Raw genomic sequence first — 24,460 nt, forward strand, 5'->3', positions numbered from 1 at the left:
CCTAACAACCACAATATCACATGATTTTACGAACATTCAAAACTTTTTTTTTACCATCAAATCAATCATGGATGGATGGATGGATGGATGGATGGATGGATGGATGGATGGATGGATGGATGGATGGATGGATGGATGGATGGATGGATGGATGGATGGATGGATGGATGGATGGATGGATGGATGGATGGATGGATGGATGGATGGATGGATGGAACAACAGACAAACAGACTGATTAGAGTCTGATTAGAACGATAGACACTGTACATAGAGCAGAGATAGACAGATAGTTGACAGCTGACAGATAGAACGATAAAGAAAGACAGATAGAATGACAGGCAGAACAGTAAAATGACAGAATGACAGACAGATTTATAGATACAAATAATGAAAGATAGAAGAACAGAAAGAATAATAAAATGGCAGACAAACAGACTGATAGATATATAGACGGACAGACGGACAGACAGACAGACAAACAGATAGACAGATAGATAGATAGATAGATAGATAGATAACTAACTGATGCAGTTTTTGTCTATTTGTCTTTTTGTCTATGTGCACTTGCAAACTCATCTACACTTTACACTGACAAAATTTGGCAATAGGTGAGAAACACGAAGAGAATCAAACAGGTTACGCAAGTGTTTTACTTCCTTTGATGGAAAAAAACAAATCATGATGAGTACCCAGGGTTTCATGACAGGATGTGTAGATGCTAATACTGCTGCCGCCAGTCATAGTCACCACACTTTCAACTCAGTCTCCATGAAGAGAGACCAGAACACCAGCTAGCTTCATTAGTGTATTGTAGAACCAGCCAGTGTGTCTCTTTACAACCCTCTCCTGATGAGCTTCTGGACAGCAGATGGCTTCTCTCATAAGTGGAGTACATGCTGGACTGGCCAATTTATTCATTCATCAACTTACTTTTGCATTTGCTGGGAAGCTAAAAACATCCGCTGCGCAAGCGAGAAGTTATTTATATATTTTGCCGTGGCATATTTAGCTCACCCTGTATATTAAGACATGAGAATGATGCTCGACACGTTCACCCTTTCGCTCTCCACTCTGCCTGAGTCACTGATGCAAACAGATGGAGGCCAACGGTGGCAGAGACATTACTGCTTCTACGCATCTAGCCTTATACATGCTACAGACATAGAGCCAGATTTCCTAACAGCGCAAACCCTCTTTTGGCGATAAAAACTACTGTCAGGATTAATTAGCGCTGAAAAGCCGTGGACAATGTTATCTTTGCCGCTGACCTAAATGCATATGCATTTGTAGGAGTTTCCCTTTCAGACACAAAATTTATGGGAGGAGAGTATTTAAATGAATCATGCAAGGTGATTTACTAAGGTTTACGCTAGTCAATTTACTGGTATTTGCGCCATTATTTACAGCCCCCAAAAAAGCATGTCTTAAACCAGATGCTAATTTGCGCTGCTCTTGGTAGATTGAGTTGGTCATTATGGAAATGGTCCGGCTGAGTCTGTGTTCTTTAATTAACTTTACACTTTCATCACCCTTTCTATGGGATTATTTGCGCTCTCATGCAAATTTGCCTTCTTTAGTAAATCTGGCCCTGTGTTCCATAATGTGCCAACTTTGACTTGTGAACGGCTCTAGTCTTCATGCTGACATGAACCTGCCTAACGGTCTTTGTATAGCCGACTTAACCTAGGTAAAGATCATATATCCTGAGAAACTGTAAGGCTGATTTATAGATTAGAAATTATATAATAATTTACACTATACCGTTCAAAAGTTTGGGCTCAGTAAGTTTTTTTTAAAAAGAAATTATAACTTTTATTCAGCAATTGATGCACTGAAATGATCAACAAGTGACAGACTATTATAATATTTTATTTTAAATAATTACTGTTCATTCATGAAATTATCATTCATTAATTACTTTTATTAATGAAAAAAATCCTGAAAAAAATGCATCACAATTTCACAAAAATATTAAGCAGCACTGTTTTCAAAATTGATAATACTTTTTTTTTTTCTTGAGCAGCAAATCATCATATTAGAATGATTTCTGAAGGATCATGTGACACTGAAGACTGGAGGTACGTTTTAAAAAACATTCATAAATAAAAATAAAACAAACTTAATTGTAATGATTTACCAATTCAGTGTAAAATAGCTAGCCTGGCAAGCCAGACCTACATCAAGATGTTGGGTCTGGCAACTCTCCATAGACACGGCTCAATCCGAGGGGCGGGATAAACGGCTGTCTTTCAAATTCCCTCTGTACATAATAGGACAGCGCTTCAACCAACCAGAGCGTTTTCCCAACAGCGGAGCTAACGTTAGTTGATAGATTCAACTTTTGCCATATCTGGCCGGCAAAACTACAAACACATCTTCCTTTTTTAAGAATGACTTAAGCGCCGTTCTATGCTCTTCTCTCAAAGAAAAACTTAACTCCAAGTCCTCCAGAGTCGCGGCCAAAGCCGATTCGAAAGACTGTTCGCCAGCAGCCGCCGCCATTCTTTGTTTTCAATTAGCAGGGAACATTCGCAACTCTGTCGTCATTATGTTAAGCCCGCCCCGCCTACTCTATACGCGATGTGATTGGCCTGACCCAATTTAGGTTTTTGCAGCTCGAAAGTCAATGGAGAGTTGCTAGACTACCCTGGCTGCGTCTAGATTTCTAGGCTACAAAATAGCATAAATAACAACCGACAAGAACTCTTAAAGTAAAGCACATTTTTTAATGTATATTTTTTATACAAACAGACTTGCAAATTCCACAGTGCACATGCAGGACTGATGACTCTTAGATACAAAACCAGATATTATATACTGAGTGATGCTGACTTTACAAATGCTACAAATGCTTTAACAATGAAAGATTTATTGCAACATTGCCTTAGTCCACATCAGATGAATTAGGTGATTTATTTTTAATTATGTATAATGACACAACAGCTTTAGCCTTAGCCTAAAAACAGCCATACGCAATCAATTTACAGAACAGAGTAGGTTAAAACTCAAATCCTCCGGATCTATTGTCCATGTTCACATCTCTGAGCACGATCCACGTGACGTTGTACATGTGACGACGGCTACTTCACGTGTCTGCTCTGGGGCTCAAAACCCTTTTATAGACGTGTCCACAGTGCAACTCTTGAATGGGAGGGGAAGAACATCCCTTCACCATTTAAAGAACCCATTCAATCAAAATGGGAGTTTAAGCTTTCAGTCCGTGTTTGTTGGTTGTGCACAATAGTGGTATATTATCACTGCGATATAACAATATAACCACTGAAAATGTTGAGGTTAAAGAATGAAAGACTACCGTTGACACCATGGCACGTGCGGAGGTGGCTCATTTCCACACGGATGTCAGGTGGACCGTGGGACACGTGCTGCGTCTCCCATCCTTCTGATTGCGTCTTTTCTTATCAATAGCTTGAGAAATCAAACAAGAGACAGACAGGCAAATAGCACTATGACACATTTTTGTCAAAGCAGAAAATGAATGGAACATGGAAAAGATTAAATGGAAAAACCCAATGTTAAAATGGTTGATTATGAAAAATAAAGCCATTCATTCACAAGTTACTGAAAGCAATTTGGGAAGTGATGTCATCAGTGTGCATCTGCTTTGCAAAAAGAGAATCCTGAATGAGTCAGTGAAAATCTTCAGAAAGAGCGTGATTTAAAAGTTTGCTCTTTTCCATGCAATTGCAATGAATGAGGATTTCAAGCTATATGCAAAAGCATCATGAATCTGATCCACACCATTTGAGAACTATACTTGATTCAATTAAAAAAAGCCAGTCTGAATGATTCGTCCATAAATTCTCCCTGACTCAATCTAGTTCCTCATGGCGTCAGAAGACTTGGATCTTTTAAGTAAAAGCACCATAAAAGCATCATAAAAATAATCCATACCATGAGAGCACTATATTCCAAGCCTTCTAAAGTCATATGATACAAAAAATAATAATTTATTCAGTGATAATCTTGACATCTACCCTAGCTCTTTTTTTCTAGGAAAAAAAGAGATTAATGACTGAATCTTTCTTTTGAGTTGGATATTTTTGGTCTGAATGATTTGTCCATGAATCTGATTGATTTGGTTCTTGCGTTCTCACTGACTCAATGGCCTGGTTCCCCATACAAAGCAATCATGAATATCTTCAGAGCTTTAACAAGCCACTATAGTTACAAATAATGTATTTTATCTACACCAATCCAATTCTATCTTAAAGGTATCAGCAGTCTCAATGATAACAGACCTTTAATACAAGCTGAATTCATGCTTTGTGGGGCCATTTTGGGACTCTTATAAGGTGCTGTGGGACCTGGGTAACTAGTGGCCGTCACCAAGCATGGTTGAGCAGACAGACTCAACTGATCTTCTGCTATGACCATTTGCTTCCAATACATTTCCCATTTATTCCACTTTATCAGTTGTCATTCACCTCTGGTACTACCCAAATATAAAAGACTGCCGATACTGCCATTAAGTCCAGACAATGCACATCTTTTAGACAGAGATTGATTTTAAGGGGCCATGCACTTGCTTTAGAAAAATGTCAGTGCAATTCTTTACTTCATTTGAAGTCATTAGGCTGCTGTGATAGTGGAAGGAAGAACAGAGCCAAATAAATGAAAAACAAAAAGAAGTAGTAGAAGCATGGTCTACAAAAACGATTCCATCAACCTCAAAGTTACCGCACTTCACATCTACTTTCAATGAGCTGCATCTGATGTCAGCAATTCTTCAAAACCATAATTCAGCGTTTTTTAATCTACTAAAATGAAACGGACAAAACATGAGTGTTTCTGAGAAAACACATAAATTGATTGGCTGCAAAGATTGATTTCAAAGAAAGCGCAAACTACACTGACAGTTGATCCAGATGTTGATCCAGGAACTTCGTGAAATCACGTTCACCGCTGTAATAGGCCGTCCGCCCTGAAATTGCAGGTAATTTACTGGTGCTTTAATGCTTCCATATCTGATGTTTGTTGACAAGCTCAGAAAGTCAAAATAGAGTCCGTTTTATTCTGATCACAGGATATTACACTGAAAAAAGCATGTTTTTCACAGCTCAGAAATCATTATGTAAATTGTCAGAACATAATAACGGAAAGCCTTTCGTCATTCAATCAAGAATGATGTGATGATCTGCATGTTGCACTATGCATAATGTTTTGCAAAGGAAAAAAGCCTTGTTTTTTAATACATGAACAGACATTTACAGACTCTCTATTCAGCCCCGCTCTACAGAACTATACTGTACTGAACAAAAACTAAATGTTCATCCCTTTGAACAAAGTGCATCGAATGTCACCATGGCCTTGCATGAACTGATTTCTGAGCTCAGAGATCCCTGTTTTCTCCTTCTCTGTACAGTACAGAGCAGCTGTTCCAGGAAACGTCTGTGACACAGAGGAAAATTACAGGTCTAAAGTGCAGCGCAGTGGCCCTCCAGCCCTTCAAATTAGCTGGCATTCTGCAGAGCTCGAGTGCTAATTAACATCGACAGGGGAATGGAGAACAGGGGTTTGGTAACAGACTATACTCTCCTCCAAAAGCAGATTATTTGATTTATTAGTGTTAGTAACTGATTCCAAGACACTACCAGTGACAAAATTCGCTTAATATTCTTAGTTACACACATGTATACAGTGGTGGACCAAGTACACAAATCAAGCACTTGAGCACAAGTATAAATAACCTATTAAAATATCACTCCAGTAAAAGTACTCATTTTTAGTTTTACTTGAGTAAAAGTACAGAAGTATTAAAAGTAAAAAGTACTGATAGATTTATTCTAGCCAAAACTAGTCAGTAGTCAGCACTAGTCAGTTGTTTTTGAAAGAAGTCTCTTTTGCTCACCAAGGCTGCGTTTATTTCATAAAAAAAAGCAGTAATATTGTGAAATATTATTACAATTTAAAAAAAAAAAACTGTTTTCTATTTTAATAATGTCATTTATTCCTGTGATGCAAAGCTGCATTTTAAGCATTACTCCAAAAGTAAACATGTTTTTGAGCTTTTAAAAACAGCATTCAACAATTTCACTTTATATATTTATTTATCAAGTAAATTTAATTTTCGAATGGTAACATACATTAGCCCAACTTGAACACAACATTCTCTTATTTTTTTTATCATTTCAATTTGTATCATATAGGAAAGTGCACTCAAATGAGGTTAATTTAGGTTTCAATTACTATGAAGATGAGTTTTATGGAGAGATACCAAACTCATGACCCAGTTTTTTTTCATGACCATGGGTTTTGCCTGAAGGCAGGGAATATGGATCCAGCATTCCAATGATTAGAAACACACAGAAACACAGCTGACAACTCACAAACACAGTGTGTGTGTTCAGTGATTTGAGCTAACCTAGAAACCTAAAGAACAACCATGCAGAGACAGTCGAGCCCCAGCTTGTGTCCTAATGGAAACCGTGCTAAGAGAGAATTAGAACTGATTTTCATGGATGTGGACAGCAGAAGTTCATTGTCCCACCTATTTGGAACCCATTACAATCCAATTCAACACACACAAACAGCAAAAAAGACATCACGTGCAGGGCAATGAAAAGATTGAAAAGAATGAAAGCTAATTTATGTATCTCAAATATATAAAGCATATGGTTTTTAGTAGGCGTTTCTTCAACTATGGGCACCAGTTTGAGCCAGAGTTTGATTCTGCTTAAAACATACATATTCCCAGATTTGAAGTCTAAAAAAAATAATAATAAAAAAAGTAAAACATTTCCATGTGAACTTTTACAACTTTTAAAATGCCTTTCCAGTCCTCAAATCTGGGAAATATAAGACATCAACATAATCAAGTAAAACATCACTTTTTGCCATTTGTCAATCTGTAAATATGTCTTATATATATTTTCAAAAATAATTCAGAAAGTTTGGAAATATTATAGTATTATTGTATTTAGAATACAAAACACCATTAAATTAACCTTGTCTTTTTTAAATTAACCCTAAAACAAAGCAGGCTGCATTTTATTCCAATAATGTTCAAGTGTATTTTCCACCACATAATGTTATCAAACGCAATAGATCATTTGAGATGTGATGGAAACAAGAAAAAAAGAGTGTATACAGATTTTTTTTGGTGGAAATTGTTAGTAGTTGAGTAGTGTAAGTTAAAGGTACACTTTGTAACTTTTGTTCTCTAACAGTTAAAAAAACAAAACTGCATGCATTTTGCAGAAGAACATTGTTCTGGCAGTGCTTTGGCTCTGCGTGACTGTGCGGATGAATATGGTTATCCACTGCACATAAAACATACACTACTGGGCTTAAGAGATATAGATGGAAAGGATCTCAAGCTGACTAGCTAAAGACGTTACTGTAGCTTAACCCATTAAGACACGATACTTCCTTGAAAAAAAAATACAGCACAGCGCTACAACAACCATAATGAAATGAGCCTTCACATTAGATCATGCTTTATGGCAATTTATTACTCAATTTATATACCTTACTCACTTGTGGAGTAATAAAAATGCTATATTTTGACACTTATAATACTTATTTTTAATTTTGAACAAATGGTTACATAGTGTACGTTGGTCTGTTGGTATGTTCGTCTCTCATCTTTCTACTGTGAAGAAATGAAGGAATAGTTTGTGAAAGGGGAACAAATATTTGTAGCTGATCCCGCTGTTCACCTTTGGCTGTTGGATCAATATCTGTGCTTAGATGTCAGAGCTGACTGCTTTTAAATTAAATGAGTGAAACTGAAGCTTTACTGAAGCTCTCTTTTATCCACAAACCGCTTCATTCGTCTAACCTATTTTACATTAAAAAGCTCCTTTGAATTCTCACTTTGCTTTGTTAAAATATGATGAGCATTTCAAAGGCATGTCTGTATTTTCTGTGGATTCTGTGCATCTGGGTTCATTGCATCTACAGCTGTAGTCAAGCTTACCTGATAAAACTGACCTCAAGACATTGTGTTCCCAAGGCTTCAGACCACTGAGCTAAATTATTCAGTTGTGTAATTCAGTTTCTATAGACACGAACTTCTACACCCACATACCGCTCCGACAATTGAATGGCCATTTCAATGAAATGGATTACAACTAAAAATATCCGGCATGGGATCATTCTGTGATACTTTTGCGTCTTTTTTTAAAGGCTTGATGCTGGTCTCCATTGACTGCCATTGGACGAGCATGAGCATGGTTCATAAAAGAAAAAAGGGATATGGAATTAGAACAACACCAGGGTCAGTAAATGATGACTTAACTTTAATAGTAGGATGAACTATCCCTTTAAGTCCACTGCTATGCAGTTGCTATAGGGCATTACTACTGGCAAAAAAGTCCACTGCTATGATATTCTCATTATCATTCTTTAATGTACGTTTATGGTATGAGCTACCCAGCAGAGTTTTATATTTAGAGTTAGGGGTTGTGAAAATGCCTTATTAAGCACTGCTTATTAACGTAAAGTTTACATTAATAAAGTCAAGAATCAGTAACTTGCATCATGTGAAATCACTTTTCTTTGCAATGTCATTCAGGCCAAAAACTGACAAGATTATGCTTTTCTTGCCCTCCAAACTTTAGAGAATCAGATTAATGTGCATCCACAGTCATCTGCACACAGTTTTACAGGAAACTTTTCTCACGCAGAGACAATGGCTGATGCTTCACACTTGTAACCTTTGGGTTTGGTACAGATGACAAGATTGTTCGTCTGTACAATAGGATGCTTCTATTTATCTCTTCAGGCTATTATTTCGACTGAAATCATGTGTCAAGCAGGCACACGTGTAAACTGACTCATCATATGGCCATTAGACAACAAAAACATGCAACAAATAGCTGTTTTCTCCTAAGTAACAAACAAAAATGATCACGTTTTTGCAGTGGAAAATAAATAAATCCCCACCCATACACTGATAGAAATGCTAACGGGTTTATTTTACAACAGCAGAGACGGGTAGGTGTACTTTTGAGAGTACTGACACATTATCTATGTTTAGTTAATGGCTATAATTTAACTTGATAACTTGTGCACAAAATCAGAATATCGCATTAAACATTTGAGAATAAAGCATCGTTTCCATCTAATGTGTTCAAGAGAAAAAAAAATGGAAAGAAAAAAGAGAACAGACATTGGCTCAGGCATTGTCAAAATTGAAGATGCTGTGAAATGAAACTAGTCCAGTTATCCATTCACATCCATTGTTGAGGCAAAGTCACGTGAGTTTTTCGTTGCGCATCGAGGGATTTATTTGGTAAATGTGTTTCCATTGTGAGCATGTCTTATCAGATAATTCATTTTATCTCAATTAAGCTTACGCACATATTGGCATTTCCATCCAGTTGTTTATGCAATATTCCAAATTTTGCATAAAAATATGTGCATGGAAACTAGCTATAGTGACAAGCACTTTTGCACATTACCCTCTGACAGAATAAAATAAAATAAAAACAGCCAAATTAACTAAGTTAAAACAAACTGATTCAGCAACTGGTCTAGGATTAGAAATCGACTGGCAAATTAATTATGAACCAATTCTTTTAATGGTTCACTTCTTACTGACTCGCTAAAAAGTGGGTCATTAAAAGAAATGTATCAAATTGCTCAGTAGGAGTTGGATGGGTATGTGTCAGTTAATTATATTACATAGTAGCCTATATAATATAGCTGTGATTAATTATTTGCTGCCTCCTCAAAAGTATTTACAGAATCGTTAATGGAATCACGAGGGAATCTGAATGATTAAACAATTCCCATTGCGGTTCACTAGCACCTGATTTTCTCAGATCTGAGTTGGAATGGAACAAGAGAATCACTTGGACAGAGTAAAAGGAAAGCAGGATTGCAGAGGAGGGGGTCTTCTAAGAACACAACGTGAGTTTACTGTATGTAGGTCATCGATTCAGAAATGTGTCAATGCACAAGACAAGAGTGAGTGAGTGAGTGAGTGAGTGAGTGAGTGAGTGGTCCTGGGGACTTCAGGAGAGGAGGAAAGAAATGAGAGAGGTCAGGAGAAACTATTGAGCTATTTCTCATTAACTGAGTGTATTATACCCAAGACATCTGCTTAAACACATGAGAATGTGTTTCTGAAACAGTCACTGATCAGTGTGCTACCAAATAACCATCCGAAAGAGTTTGGAGATGCTGAATTACACAATGCAAATCTACACCTTGCAGAGCGGATACTCTACTCGAACAATAAAATGTATCTTTCTGTTTTTATAATATGAAATTATATAAATAAATTCAGAGCTCAACCAGTGCTGTAATTTAAATCCATCCATCCATCCATCCATCCATGGCTTTTCAAACTTATTTAAAAACTTTCAAACAAGTTTGCCTTGAGAAACTTGGCTTTTCTATTTAAAATTCTACTTTTGAGAGTACTGACACATTATTTATGTTTCCATTCAAAGTTGTGAATTTAACTTGTGCGCAAAATATGAATATAGCATGAAACATTTGAGAATAAAGCACCGTTTCCAATCCAATGTGTTCAAGAGAAAAAAAAAAATCTACAGAAATTCTGAATAATTCATCACATTGAATTCTGAATCATGTTTACTGCCTCAATTCAATTCCATTCCTGATTTGAATTCAATGTAAAAAGCATTCTTAATTCAATTCTCAATTCTGGCCCGGCAGAAAAAAAAGAAAAGAAAAAAAAAAAAATCAGCAAAAGTTAAGTTGGTTTGTTGCTGGTCCAGACTAATACCCGACTTGGACTATGTGGAGCGCAGCTTCCATGTTTCAAATGACCTGACCTCAATGGACCTACTCCTCTCTGACAGTTCAACTTATGAGAGAGAATGAGAGCTGAATAAACCCATCTTAATTCTTTAAAACTCCCCAGACACCACATACAGGCTCTCACGTTAGAGTTACATCTACAATCTCTTTATTCAGGAAGATGTGTGTCATCAGGAACATCATGCATCAGTAAAACTCAAAAGCACCTCAAGGGAAAACGGCCACCTAGATGTGAAGTCCATTATCCATTCTCTCAAGTGACCCTGTTTATAAGCGAGACAGACTGAATCTCTCATTTTCCCGGCTGTCTGTAGATCCGTGGCTGCCAAGCAGATGGACAACTCATTGTTCTGCTCACAAGACAGACGAATACACCACTGCCACAGTCTGAGAGATGACAGACAGAATAACGCCAAGAAATCTAGGCTGACGGCACAAACACCAACACAGGCCTGTCAATTTTCACATGATTTAGATCCAGTGGCAACGTTTTCCTGTTCTCAGAGTGGACTGTGATGTCTGGTTTAGATGGGCAAATTTCCTCAAGGGTCACAACAAGAGAGACCAGCACTATGGCAGTCTGAGGGTGTAAACAGATGGCATTGTTTTACGGGATACTCAGAATTTTCTTGGAAAGCGGGTGCTTGTGCATGTTTGCCTTTGAAACCCATCACAATTCGTAAAAAAAAGGATTATCGAACGCTGGAGCGATTTACACAAACAAGCTTGCAAGTGCCATCTCTTCTGGAACAATAGGAATTGTGTTTTGGAGTTGTTTGTTTTGGGGTTTTTATCAATACAGTCTGGACTACTAAAATACCAATAACCCAGAACGCCCACGAAACGAACCCAACTTAATGAGTCACACTGCAGACAAATGAAGCACCGCTTCAGTCTAACTGGAACACCATCTGCAATCAACAATGACAAAAGCAATCTAGCTTTAAAAATGTCTCTCTTTGTATCTGCAGAAATGCAGGTATGAATCATGACTCGCATGCAGGTTCAATAAAGACTAATAACCGGGTCCCTCACGTGATGTGATAGCTGGAGATGTTTCGCATGCTCAAAGCATGACTGATTATTACTATGAATAACTACTGCATGAAATTGTTGTGAAAGATACATACTTATCATAACTAATAGTTGTGGTGTACAGTAACAAAAATGACACAGCATGTACTGTGTAATGTGAGACGGGGTTTCGTTCTGTAAGGTGAAGAAGATGGTCTTGTTCTATCAGATTCCTGAACAAGTCTCTGTGTGTCACAGCGTGTGCTGAGACATTGTACAGAAGCTTCTGGTGTAATCATTGTGGCAGCTCGACCTGTGTGATGCTGGAGCCACTGAGAGAAACACACTGCCTGATGCACTTACTGGATCAGAGCTGCAGGATTTGTATAGCACTAACAGTCAGCAAATCTGTGCAAAAATATCATTAAAGCAAAAAAATAAATAATAAATAATTTTTGCATTTACAAATAATATTATAAATGAGTTATGCACTACCGTTCGAAAATTTGAGGTATTTAAAATTTATAATTTTATTTAGCAAGGATGCATTAAATTGACCAAAAGTGACAATAAAGGCCTTTATATAGTTCTATTTCAGACAAATTATATTCTTCTGACTTTCTTTTTAACTGTGCTACTCTTTGGTTAATTTTGACTGAAAAAATTCACGTTTTGATTTTTTTACTTAATCAGAATAATATTACACGGTGTATTTTGTGGCACTTGCTAAGTGAAATAAATTTGGACGTGATTCGAAAAGGTTAAATGGTCCTAAAAACAGTCACACTTGTACTCCTAGTGATCAAAAACCAGCATAGAAATAATGAAAAAAAAAAAATTTAGCAGGTACATTCTACAAATCTGCCAGAATGCAGAAAAAAAGCGCACAGCAATGAAGGGGTTAATTGGGAAAAACATTTTTATGGATTAATTAATTGTATTGTATGGATAATAATTATTGCATAAATAATAAGTACCATACAATTCTCTCAAAATATGAAATAAAAAATATTATTGAACAAAACTATATTATTGGGCAAAGAAATTACATTTGAGGTGTTCAGCCACTTTTGACTGGGAGGAGTGTCAGAGGGTTTAATCCTGACATTTTTTTTATTACTGTTTCCACAAAAATATTAAGCAACACAACCGTTTTTGCAACATTGATAACAATGAAAAGAAATGTTCCTCGAGCACCAAATCAGTATATGAGTATGATTTCTGAAGGAATGTGTGGGTTTTTTAATTATAGGCCTATAAGAAATAAATTCTGACCCCAAACTTTTGAACGCTAGTATATATATTTCTAAAGTCCAGCATCCTGCTGTCAACTCACAGTCAGAACTAGACAAGCTTTCACATGAAATCAGGACTCCTTTTTATTCTGTGACAAAGCCTGCCATTGAGATTTTAAACGTGTGTTTGTGAAAGGTAGAAAAAGGACAGAGTGGGAATCCAACTGAAATGAAAGAGAAGCAAAGAGTAAGACCGAGAATATAAATTAATTACAGAGATAAATAGAGTACACGCAATAAAACACTCAATTCACTGGCATCACTACACAACACTGTTGTTGTTCGTGTTTAATGTAATGTGGTTCTCACGTTGGCCATTTCTGGAATGAATTCGTTCACAAACGGCATCTAACAGAGGTTTGATCAGCTTTTGATCGTGTGTAAGGGGAGAGAGTGGCTTTGTAAAGAAAGTGACAGGGTCACACTTCCCTGCCCAAATACACAAAAACTTTCTCCCGGGACTGCGGCCTGGAAAGTTTCACTGCAGAGGTTTAACTGATGAATATAAAAAGAGGAATGAAAGCGAGAGAGTGTGGTCCGAGGTTTTCAGAATGGAGGGGAAAAAAACCTGCTGTGAAGGAAATAAAAGCAGCGAGGGCCATGAAGGTCTGTGCCACTGAATAATAATACTGCAGTTACTAAAAAAGCCTGTATCATTTCCATAAACTTGATCCGATTCCTTAACTTGTCGTTTTATATGCTTTTAACACAATATTTTAATGTTTTTTTAAACTTTATGATAACTATCATTATAAATGAATCACTATACAGTAAAATTCTTAACAGTTTATTACAGTAAAAGCTACATGCTAGACAAAGGGAGGCTAATTTGAAGAAGCAATTACAGTAAAATATAATTAGGTGTGTCCAATATTTGGATTGGTGATTGTATATGAAAATTAATTAAGGTAATTTCAAACAAAATCTATTTATACCCTATTTTAGAGCATTGTAATGTAAAAACAGATTATATTTAAAGGAGCCGTATGTAAGATTGTGGCCAAAACTGGTACTGCAATCACTTTCAAATTACTGTAGAGCGGTGTATACCCTCCCCCTCCCCCCTGACTCGAGGTTGCCAGATAGGCTGCAGGATCCAGCAGGAACGTTTGTAGCTGCAGCTGTGGTAACCATAGACTGTAAAAAAATATATAGTGGTAACTAGAGCAGAGCTGGCAACCCGGATGCCGAAACACTACTGACTTCGTGATTGGTAGATAGGTGGAGGGTGGCGCTTCAGGCCAAAACACAAGATGACAACATCAACATCAGTTGAGGGCTGCAACTTCACTTTTTAAATGACAATATCCTGGCCGGACTACTGTTGTCAGTGATATAAGTATTTGAAATGAACATGATTTCTTAATGTCTAGTGACATATCAGGGCCATTTTATGATTAATTGAAATACATTTCTTACATACAGCTCCTTTAATGCATTAATTATATAAATGATGATATAATAATTTATACTTATATTTATATCAAATGATTTTATATTTATATAATGTATTTAATATATTATATAAATTATAATATAATTAATGAATTCAATTATTAACCTAGTAACAATTATATAAGCATTATATAAACAGAATGTAGATCTATAATGTTTATTAATATAACTGTTGAGTGATTAGAGTCAATAAGTGCTTTTTGCACTGTGACAGTTTACAGCAAATGACAAAAAAAGGTTTTACTTTTGGATACTGATAAATACAGACACCAACTAAGGCGAAGACGCAACATATCCATCTGAATCTCTATAAAATCCACCTGAAAGGAGGAAAAAGAAGATTAAAGAATATGAGTCTGCGGATGAGGGCATTATTTGCGATGCCCGTCTCAACAGGGATGTCTGCGAGAGCCACAAGGGAGCCAGAGGGTTTTATCCCAGACCGTCACACTGACCTACATTTTGTGACACATTTCTGATGTTTCACGACATGCAACAGTTTCTTATAACTCCATGAGTCATCGCAGAGAACCTGCAGAGATTCTGAAATGAGCATCAATTCAATACTGTTCCACCTGACAACGCTTGTCAGCAATTTCACACAATAAAGGAATCAAATTTGCACCGGCCAAGACAGCTGGGTGAGCGATGTTGTTACAGTGAGTCATTTTAAAGTGCATGAACAAAAAGAGGAGCATGAATGCAGATATAATTCTAGCCATAGATGAATGACTCCTACAGCAGATCAATGGGAAGCAATCCAAAGAAAGTTTGATGGTTTAATAGTTTGTTTGATAGTTTTACAGGTAAACTGAAGTGTAAGGGTTAGTTCCACCAAAAATGAAAATAAAATTAATCAATTGCTCACCCTCATGTCAAGATTTTCCTTCATTTTCGAAACAAAAATACGATATTGATGAAATCTGAGAGCTTTCTGTCCCTCCATTGACAGCTACGCAACAACCACTTTGACTCTTCACAAAGTTCATAAAGAGATTGTAAAACTAATCCTTATGAATCAAGTGAATTAATCCACATTTTCTGAAGAGACTCGATCGCTTTATAACAGGCTTTTATTCACATATAAACTTTGATCAGTGAATAAAAGCATGAATTTCTTTCAAAACAACATCTAACTGACCCCAAACTTTTGGACAGTAGTGTATATATATTTTATATAGTGACCACGTTGTCCAAATTGACATTGTTTAGTTGGATATCATGTTTCAATCTGTCACAGTAGAAAAGTCAAACTTCACATGTAAGGCTTCATGTGTCCATCAATGTTAACTTCTCAGCTTGTTAGCTTGTCTTCTTTACAAACATAAGCTGTAATATGCTCAAAAAGACTTTCTAAGACTTGAAAATCAAAAGATAATCACACTGATAACTCAAACCAATCATGTATGTGGCATAAATCAGGAAAAGAATCGCCCATAAAAGGTGAAAACTGTGCTGAAGAGCGCTTTGTTAAAAGAAAGACAACAGAAAATGATATTTCGGCTGCCAGAGAAGATCAATTGCAGACATCAATATTTCATTAATATTTCATCTTAAATGGCTATCACTCTTCACTCAAGCCTGCAATGCAATATTGGATAATTATTTGAAGATTGCTGCGTTTTTTTCTCACATCAAGCTTTCAGACGGTCGTGTTCCAGCCATATTGCTCAGTGATTGAAAGATTATGAAACCTTAATTTGTTGACCTTTAAAGGCCAGTGAAGCGGAGATATCAGTACCTGAAATATTGCGTTTATATGGCAAAATCAAGTACATTCAAATACCCTTTAAATGCTAAACGGTCACAGTGAGGGTATAAGAGTACAGACGTGATGCTTCTCTCACCATGCTCCCATTTCCTCCTACAAACAACATGGCAACGTTCAGTCATTATGGTGTGCTGTGACTCAACAAGCTAAAAGCACATGTGTGAGAACAGCAGGCTATTGATAACACACACACACAGACTCATAACTCAGAAGACAACCTGACATAAAAAATGACCCTATATACCGTTCAAAAGTTTGGGGTCGGTAAGATTTATTAATGTTTAATGAATCTTTTATGCTCACCAAGGCTGGATTTACGTGATCAAAAATAGAGTAAAACCAGTAATATTGTGAATATCATTACAATTTGATGAAACTGTTTTCTATTTTAATGTATATTAAAATATAATTTATTCCTGTGATGGCAAAGCTTAAATTTTAGCCGAAATGACTCCAGTCTTCAGTGATTCTTCAGAAATTATTCTAATATGCTGATTTGGTGCTCAAGTGACATTCTTATTATTATTTATCAATTTTGAAAATAGTTGTTCTGGATTTCCAGGATTCTTTGATGAATAGAAAGTTCAAAAGAGCAACAATTATTTGAAATAGAAATGGTTTATAACATTATAATATATCCTGCTTGGTGTCCAAAAGAACTTTGACTTTGGTGTCCAAAAGACTCACAAAACACTAATAAATTCCATTCTTACTCAAAAAAGCAAGAAAACAGGCAGTGCAAACACATCTCAACATAACAGAGACTGGACAAAGAGTGAAGGCAAGGGTGAGGCTTAAATAACAAACTGAAACGAGCTAATAAATGACACACAGCTGAAACCAACGAACTAATAATGACGGTAACCATGGAAACTGAATAAAGGCGGGAAACTGAACAAAGGAACATGTGAAACTCAGACATGAACAAAACAGGGAAACAGATCAAAAACAAACATAACCCTGACACCATTCTGGTAGTAATGCCCTCTTTTCACAACCCAATCCATTCCAGATGGATAAAATTATGTCCCGCCCTACATTTGTCTTTTTTGTTATGTCACAATATGTTATTAAAAAAGGTTGCAGACGTCATTTCATGTTGACTTTAACAGTATCTATTATATCTATCATATTTGAATGAGTGACAACGGTGAGAAATCTGTGGCTTTCTCTAAAGATGGCACAGAACAGGACTTCCATCATTGGCTGGGCATAAAGCTCAAGGAAGCATATCGCACCTGGGTAATTTAACCTCATTATCCTGGACCAACATTTCTGAAACTCAATTTCAGGCACAATGCTGGGCTTTCATTCCATCTGGCAGAAATCCAATGACATCCATCACTTGAAAAAAGGACCGCTGCATTCTTTGAGAGTTCGCCCGATGTCTACAGACACAACAACTAAAACTACAAAATACTAAAATACATGAGATGCAAGCATCACTCCATTATAAACTAGATTTTAACTTGTTTTTTTGTTTGTGTGTTTTGCAAAACTTTCCTAGACAAAACTGGACAAATTTTCCATGATTTTTAAAGTGACATGATATAAATAAATATGATATAAAGAGCACACGTTTGTCTTGATGATGTTCTGGCCCCAAGTCTGAACATTCAATCATTGTGAATCTAGATTTTCTGTCAATTTTATAGTCTACCGAGTACAATTTTCTAAAGTAAGAAAAGAAGAAGAATGGCACGATTTGATATCTCATTCATGTCCACAACACAAACTGTGCAAGATGAGTTATGCATAGAAATTAATACTAGAAAAATCTCTTTGATGCTTGCCTTACATATTAGCCTACTGTACATTCATTTGCTCTCACTTTCAGTTCAAAAACTTGTCAACTAATTCTCAATGGGATGCATCGTGTCTTTTCTTACCTCCCCTTGATGTAGCACTGCGATTCAAAGAGTTCTGATGAATTCTTATTACCCCACAGCACTTCTGACAACACACAGAGCTCTGAGGAGGGGGGGGGGGGGAGAGATGTGAAATGATGTTCATTTGGGTACATTTCAATTTCAAAGGTCCCAATGTTCAGCACAGTGAGTCACAGCACCCGTCTGAATATGTCCCTATCAAATAAAAGAACAGAAGTTAATGGAATATCGCAAATATTCGCATGCTCTACCAATTTATCTGTGGGAGAATTCGATTATGATCATTTCAAGGGATAGTTCACTCACCTTCAAGTCATTCCAAATCTTTCTTTCTTTCTTTCTGAAGAATTGAACTGTTTATGTCCATAAGATGAAAGTCAATGGAGTACAAAACAACATTGGACCCCATTGACTTTCATTGTATGGAAAAAATACATATTTTGTGTTACATGCGTTACAAGTGTTACATGTTTAATGACATGAGGGCGAGTACATGATGACAGAATATACATTTTTGGGTGAACTAACAACTTAAGGTGCACATTTAAAATATGCACACAATGGGCATAAAGTTGGATAAGCAATTGTCAAAAATTGAATAGAAATGAATGTATTGTCTTTGGAACTAAATGTCCTGACTCTGTTCGTGAATCATTTATTTTATAAAAATGCATCTGGACAAAATTTTATATAACTTATTTTCAGATTTATAGGGCAAACAAACAACGGATGCACCTGGTGCTTTCATCACAATATATAACTAAAAGCACCAGAATAGAATTTTAAGAGTGGAAAAATAGGTTATTGTGCTACATTAATGTAGGTCAGTGCTGCCCTCACCTGCAGTTTTGTGATTGTGAGCAAAGCCCAAATAACCAGCACCTTTCTGACAACAGAGGGCCTGAGGAGACGATGGACAAAAAGCATCATTTAATCCGACTAAAAGGAGGACTCTGGTCACCTCATCCCCTCCTCACAGGCTTTAGAAAAGTCATATGTGACGTGATTCAGCTTATCGAGTTACACAGAGCAGCGGATGAGTGGATACATGGCTCTGTGATGTGCCCCTGACAGTATATGAGCTTGAAATTAGGATAAATTAATGACATTTTAATGGGATGAGCGCAGTTAAGAGGCTGCACGAGTCTGACCCAAAATTAGAGTCCTTGCTACGATGCTCTTTTCCATCAAGATAAGTGTTTACACTGCAGTGCAAACATATCAGTGTAGGAATTAATTATATGACAAAAGTGCTTAGTTTAATGACAAAGATGCATCTGTGTTGATCGATTAGACGCAGGAATAAAAAAACAGACCCTCTATGGCAACTAATAACCAGCAATGTGTGCATGTGTGAACTAAAGCAAGAATCACTATGACTTGCAAGGGTTAAGGATTTGAACAAAGCTCAAAATGAGATTTCACACTGACAGCAATTTGCAGCGCCAAAGTGAGTGGATGTAATTCAGTTTTAATAAAAGCTGAATGAGGGTTGCACTGATAATAAAAATCTAGCAAATACAGATAAGCTGATAATTAGTTAAATGTTATACAGTAGCTGATAACGATTTAATGGCCAATGTGTCTAAATTAATAAAAAATAAGTAAAACCACTAAAAACTAAAATCAATAGATTAAAACATAAATGTAGAAATCACAACATTATAATAAACCGCATGAAAAATGGATAAGAAAAACGCTTTATGATGTTGCCAGGCCAGTTGGCGATGTCACACTGCAAAGAAACACATAATACGCATGTGCATGGCATCACCGCTTTCACAAATTCTCATTTTTTTGTTTACACCAAGACGATAACGGAACGGCATCGTTTTCAAAAACTTGCACTTAAAAAACATTTTCAAAAAAACGTTTTCAGGCTCTCAAAAAGTTGTCATGCCAAAATAATAAGTTGAAAGGCCAAAACACAAAAAAAAGTTTTCCATTTTTAATTGAAAACGGTGTCATGTAAACAGCTCCGCCCTCAGACTGCAAATGAGTTTACGACAACATCCCATAAATGACCGGAAAACAAGTACTCTGGCAGGTCAGGAGATAACCCCTTAATTTTGCTGTTAATCTTAATGAAGTTGATTTAAACTGCTTAAGATCCTTCTAGACTGCCATTCTGTGATGCTTTATACATAAAGCATGTGCATATAGGTCTACAATAAACAACATGAGGGCACTTAAAGCAGGAGGGCAAAAGAAGATTCTCAGAAGCAGCTGGTGAACAGGATGATCATTTGTGTTGTTAGGTGACAGAATTTAGGTCACATCGCCTCTTTCCTGGACACCAATCCTGCAAAACACTGCCAGCTCAGACAATGTTGTGAAAATTGGAACAAGTTGAAACTGGGATAAAGGACACAGGCCTCCGCACAACACATAAGGATGCTTGATGAAATTACAGAAACCCACCCTTGGGTATTCAACTGGAGAGTTATCTAATGATTGTGAGAGCTCCAATTCAAATTCAAACTGATATAGCCACACTACAACATGCAAAAACATGTAGTCTACTGCTCATTTTTAAGGCATAAAGGAAGAGAAATGTAAAAGAAACCTAGGAAATACCAGGAAATTTTATTTGGACCAACAATACATTTGAATTAAGAGAACGATATATTAGATATATTAAAAATTTGGTGCTACTTCACTTCTAGAATTTTGTTCATTAGCAATATGCAATATGCAATTTCCATGACATAGCCTACATAACACAACAAGTGAGTGTTTTACATTCGATACTCAAAATTGAAGGACAAAACAGGTGGTTATATTGAGAAAAATAACCTGTTCTGTATAAGTCTGGTTTGTGGAAGTTGTGGAATTTTCCTCATACTAAGAACTTGTTTTGCTCCATTAATCAATCTTCCCTGAGTGGTTCCTTTGAAAAAGATTTGTTCACAAAAAACAAGGTAAACATACACACACACACACACACACACACATACACGCATATGATAAATGTAAACCAATTTTGTGTAAATTGTTCATAAAACAAATTGTAACTAGCCTTTTTGCCTATTTACCCTACCGTTCAAAAGTTTGCGGTCATTAAGATTTTTTGTTGTTGAAAGAAATTACTACTGCATCCTGGAGTATGCATTAATGCATTAAAATTTATCAAAAGTGGCAGTAAATACATTTATAATGTTACAAAAGATTTCCATTTCAAATAAATGCTGTTCTTTTGCGTTTTCTGATATCAAATAATCCTGAAAGGAAAAAATATGGTTTCCACAAAAGATATTAAGCAGCACAGCTGTTTTCAACAAATCATGATAATAAGAAATTATTATTTAGCTGCAAATCAGCTTATTAGAATGGTTTCTGAAGGATCATGTAACACTGAAGACTAGAGTAATGATCACAGGAATAAATTACGTTTTAAACAATAATAAAAAGTTGATCAAATTGTAATATTATTTTACAATATTACTGCTTTTGGCATTGGTGATCATAAGAGACTTCTTTCAAAAACATAAAAAATCTTTCCGACCTAAAACCTTTTAATGATAATGTACAAAATAGGATTTACACAGAAAAATGCTCTGCTCATCTTTCATGAATGAGACCCAATGTAACGCATAAGAAATAAAACAAGGAAAAAAGGTTAGAATACTTCATGTGATTGGAAACTTTGCTGAGACCAGCAGATTAAAGGTTAATAAGTTAAACATTTTGCTTTTAACTTGATCAGGCAAAAGTAGGTCTCTATAACAGAAATGGCTAGACAAAACATGACTGCACTCCCACCAAAACAAAAAACAAATTAACTGAAAATCCCAAAACACGCAGTCCTTAACTTCACAAAATTCAATTATTAACACAGAAGAGCTTGAAGTGGGATCTCATGGCTGCCTGGCAACACATGTGAGGAGTCATTTCTAAGTTCTTTCTCTCCGGCCTGTTGATTTGACTTTGCAGAGATTATGACACGCATTTCACACAATCCTGTGCAGAGCTTTGCCAACAGCAACATCGTTCAATAAATGCCAGTCAACCACAACAGCTAGTGCTCTGTCCTCGAAATCTAGTGCATATCTCCCTCAGGGCAGAGGCTGTTCCCTTTGGAATACTCCAGCAAATCCCACTTCCACATTTCACAGGCGGATTAGAGCACCTCGGCAAAAATGTTTTCCTGATGAGACCAACGATCAGATGTTCTAGATGCTACACTGCCCGGCCAAAAAAAGTCGCTGTTTGGATTTAAATAGGCAAATGCTTAAGAGTCCATGATTGGATCATTATTGCAGTGATTATAGCATGTTATATGTTTGGAAACAGTTCTTATTGATGGAGTGTGTAGCTTTTCAGTTCTTAAACAACCATGTAGGAAGACACATCATAGCCATACTCCAGGATGACAATGTCAAGATTCATCAGGCTCAAATTGTGAAAGAATGGTTGGGAGGGAGCATGAAGAATCATTTTCACACATGAATTGGCTTTGACTTCTGAGTCCAGACCTTAAATTCATTGTAAGTTTTTGTGATGTGCTGGAGGAGACTTTACAGAGTGCTGGACTCTTGCATTGTCAATACAAGATCTTGACCAAAAATGAATGCACCTCTTAATGGAAATCAATAGTTGTTGTGATGTCATTTCCATCAAGAGGTGCATCGATTTTTGGTCAAGATCTTGTATTGGCAATGCAAGAGTCCAGCACTCTGTAAACCTTTGCCAAATATATAACATGCTAGAAACATAATAATAACTGCAAATATAGCTGCGAGCAGCGATTACGGGCCCAAGCCGGTGGCACCGCAACCCCGGTGCCTTTAGTTACCTAAAGGCACTGGGGTGGCGGTGCCCCCGGCTTTAGGCCCTTCATCGCTGCTCGCAGCTATATTTATATATATATATATATATATATATATATATATATATATATATATATATATATATATATATATCTTTAATGTATTTTTATCATGTTGAAAAAGTTTGGTGTGAATAAAATAAACCACTTAGGAGGAGTAGCTAAAAACTCAAGGGTCTGACATATCCAAAAAATCCACATTCAAGCCAAAATATCTGACTTCCTGTTGCTCGGAGCTAACGACTGTAAATTAGAAAGTTGTCCGGCTCGATGAGACCAATATGCGTACTGATTTTTGTAACTGTGGGTAAAGGTAACCCCCCCACTTTTGTCAAAAGCATTTTGAAAGTGACACACTTCCTGCTACCAGTTGGTGGCGCTATAACTTTGACTCACAATAGTTACATCCATCTGACCGGCCTCTTACCACGAACACACTGCTGAAGTTTCATCAAGATCAGTTAATGTATGCAGAAGTTATAACACTTTGTGTTTCTCTTTTCTCGCCATAAATTCGTTTCCTCGCCACGACCAAACCGTTCGAGATATCAAAAGTCCGTCCGCAATTTAGCATCCTCAATGTCTTGACTTCACGCTGACCGAGTTTGGTGGGGATCGGATGAATTTTGTAGGAGGAGTACATTAAATTCCACAGCATGCGTTTTTCAAACAACGCATAATAGCTGACTTCCTGTTGGGCGGAGCTAATAACATAGAGCACGGAAGTTGTTCGGCCCGATGAGATCTATATGTGTACCGAGTTTCATATTAATTCATCCAAGCGTGTTTGATATATGGACCAAGTTTTCGGACCCCATTCAAGGGGGCGCTGTTGAGCCCCCCTGCCACGCCCGGGTACCAGCTTCAGCCCGGCCCTGATGGCCGCGGGTTCTGACCTGTGTGCAAAGTTTCAAGAGTTTTCGAGCACGTTAAGGGCCCCAAAAGCCCCTGAAACCTTGAAAAACAATTATAAAAGCAAATCTCTCCTAACAGACAAATCCCCCACACCCCACACACACACACTGAGATACAGATACAGAGAGAGAGAGAGAGAGAGAATTCTCCAAAAAATCACATTCAAACCAAAATATCTCACTTTCTGTTGGTCAGAGCTTATGACTATGAATTAGAAAGTTGTCCGGCTTGATGAGAACAATATACATACCAAGTTTTAAGTCTCTATGTAAAACTAAGCCCCCATTTTTGACTAAAGGTGGCGCTACTGAGCCCCTCACCACGCCCGTTTCTGAAACTTTGCACATGTCTACTGGATAATAAATGTGATGTGTCTGTCGAGTTTCATGCATTTTCAAGCATGTGAAGAGTCTCAAAAGCATCCGAAAATAATATTGATGTTTGATGCGTTGCCACGGCAACAGTATCTAAGATATCAATAATCCTTTCACAGGCCTACATCTGCCGTGTGTCTACATTATACACATAAAGTTTGAA

General features: G+C 36.8%; 1 protein-coding gene across 1 annotated transcript in view; it reads right to left on the bottom strand.

Annotated features, from left to right (window-relative positions):
- The window catches only part of xxylt1 (xyloside xylosyltransferase 1), a 106,043-nt gene that overhangs the window by 45,396 nt on the left and 36,187 nt on the right, over positions 1 to 24,460 (bottom strand). The window lies entirely within an intron of this gene.

This window comes from Squalius cephalus (assembly GCF_949319135.1).
Source record: "Squalius cephalus genome assembly, chromosome: 22".
In the NCBI taxonomy this organism is placed as follows: domain Eukaryota; kingdom Metazoa; phylum Chordata; class Actinopteri; order Cypriniformes; family Leuciscidae; genus Squalius; species Squalius cephalus.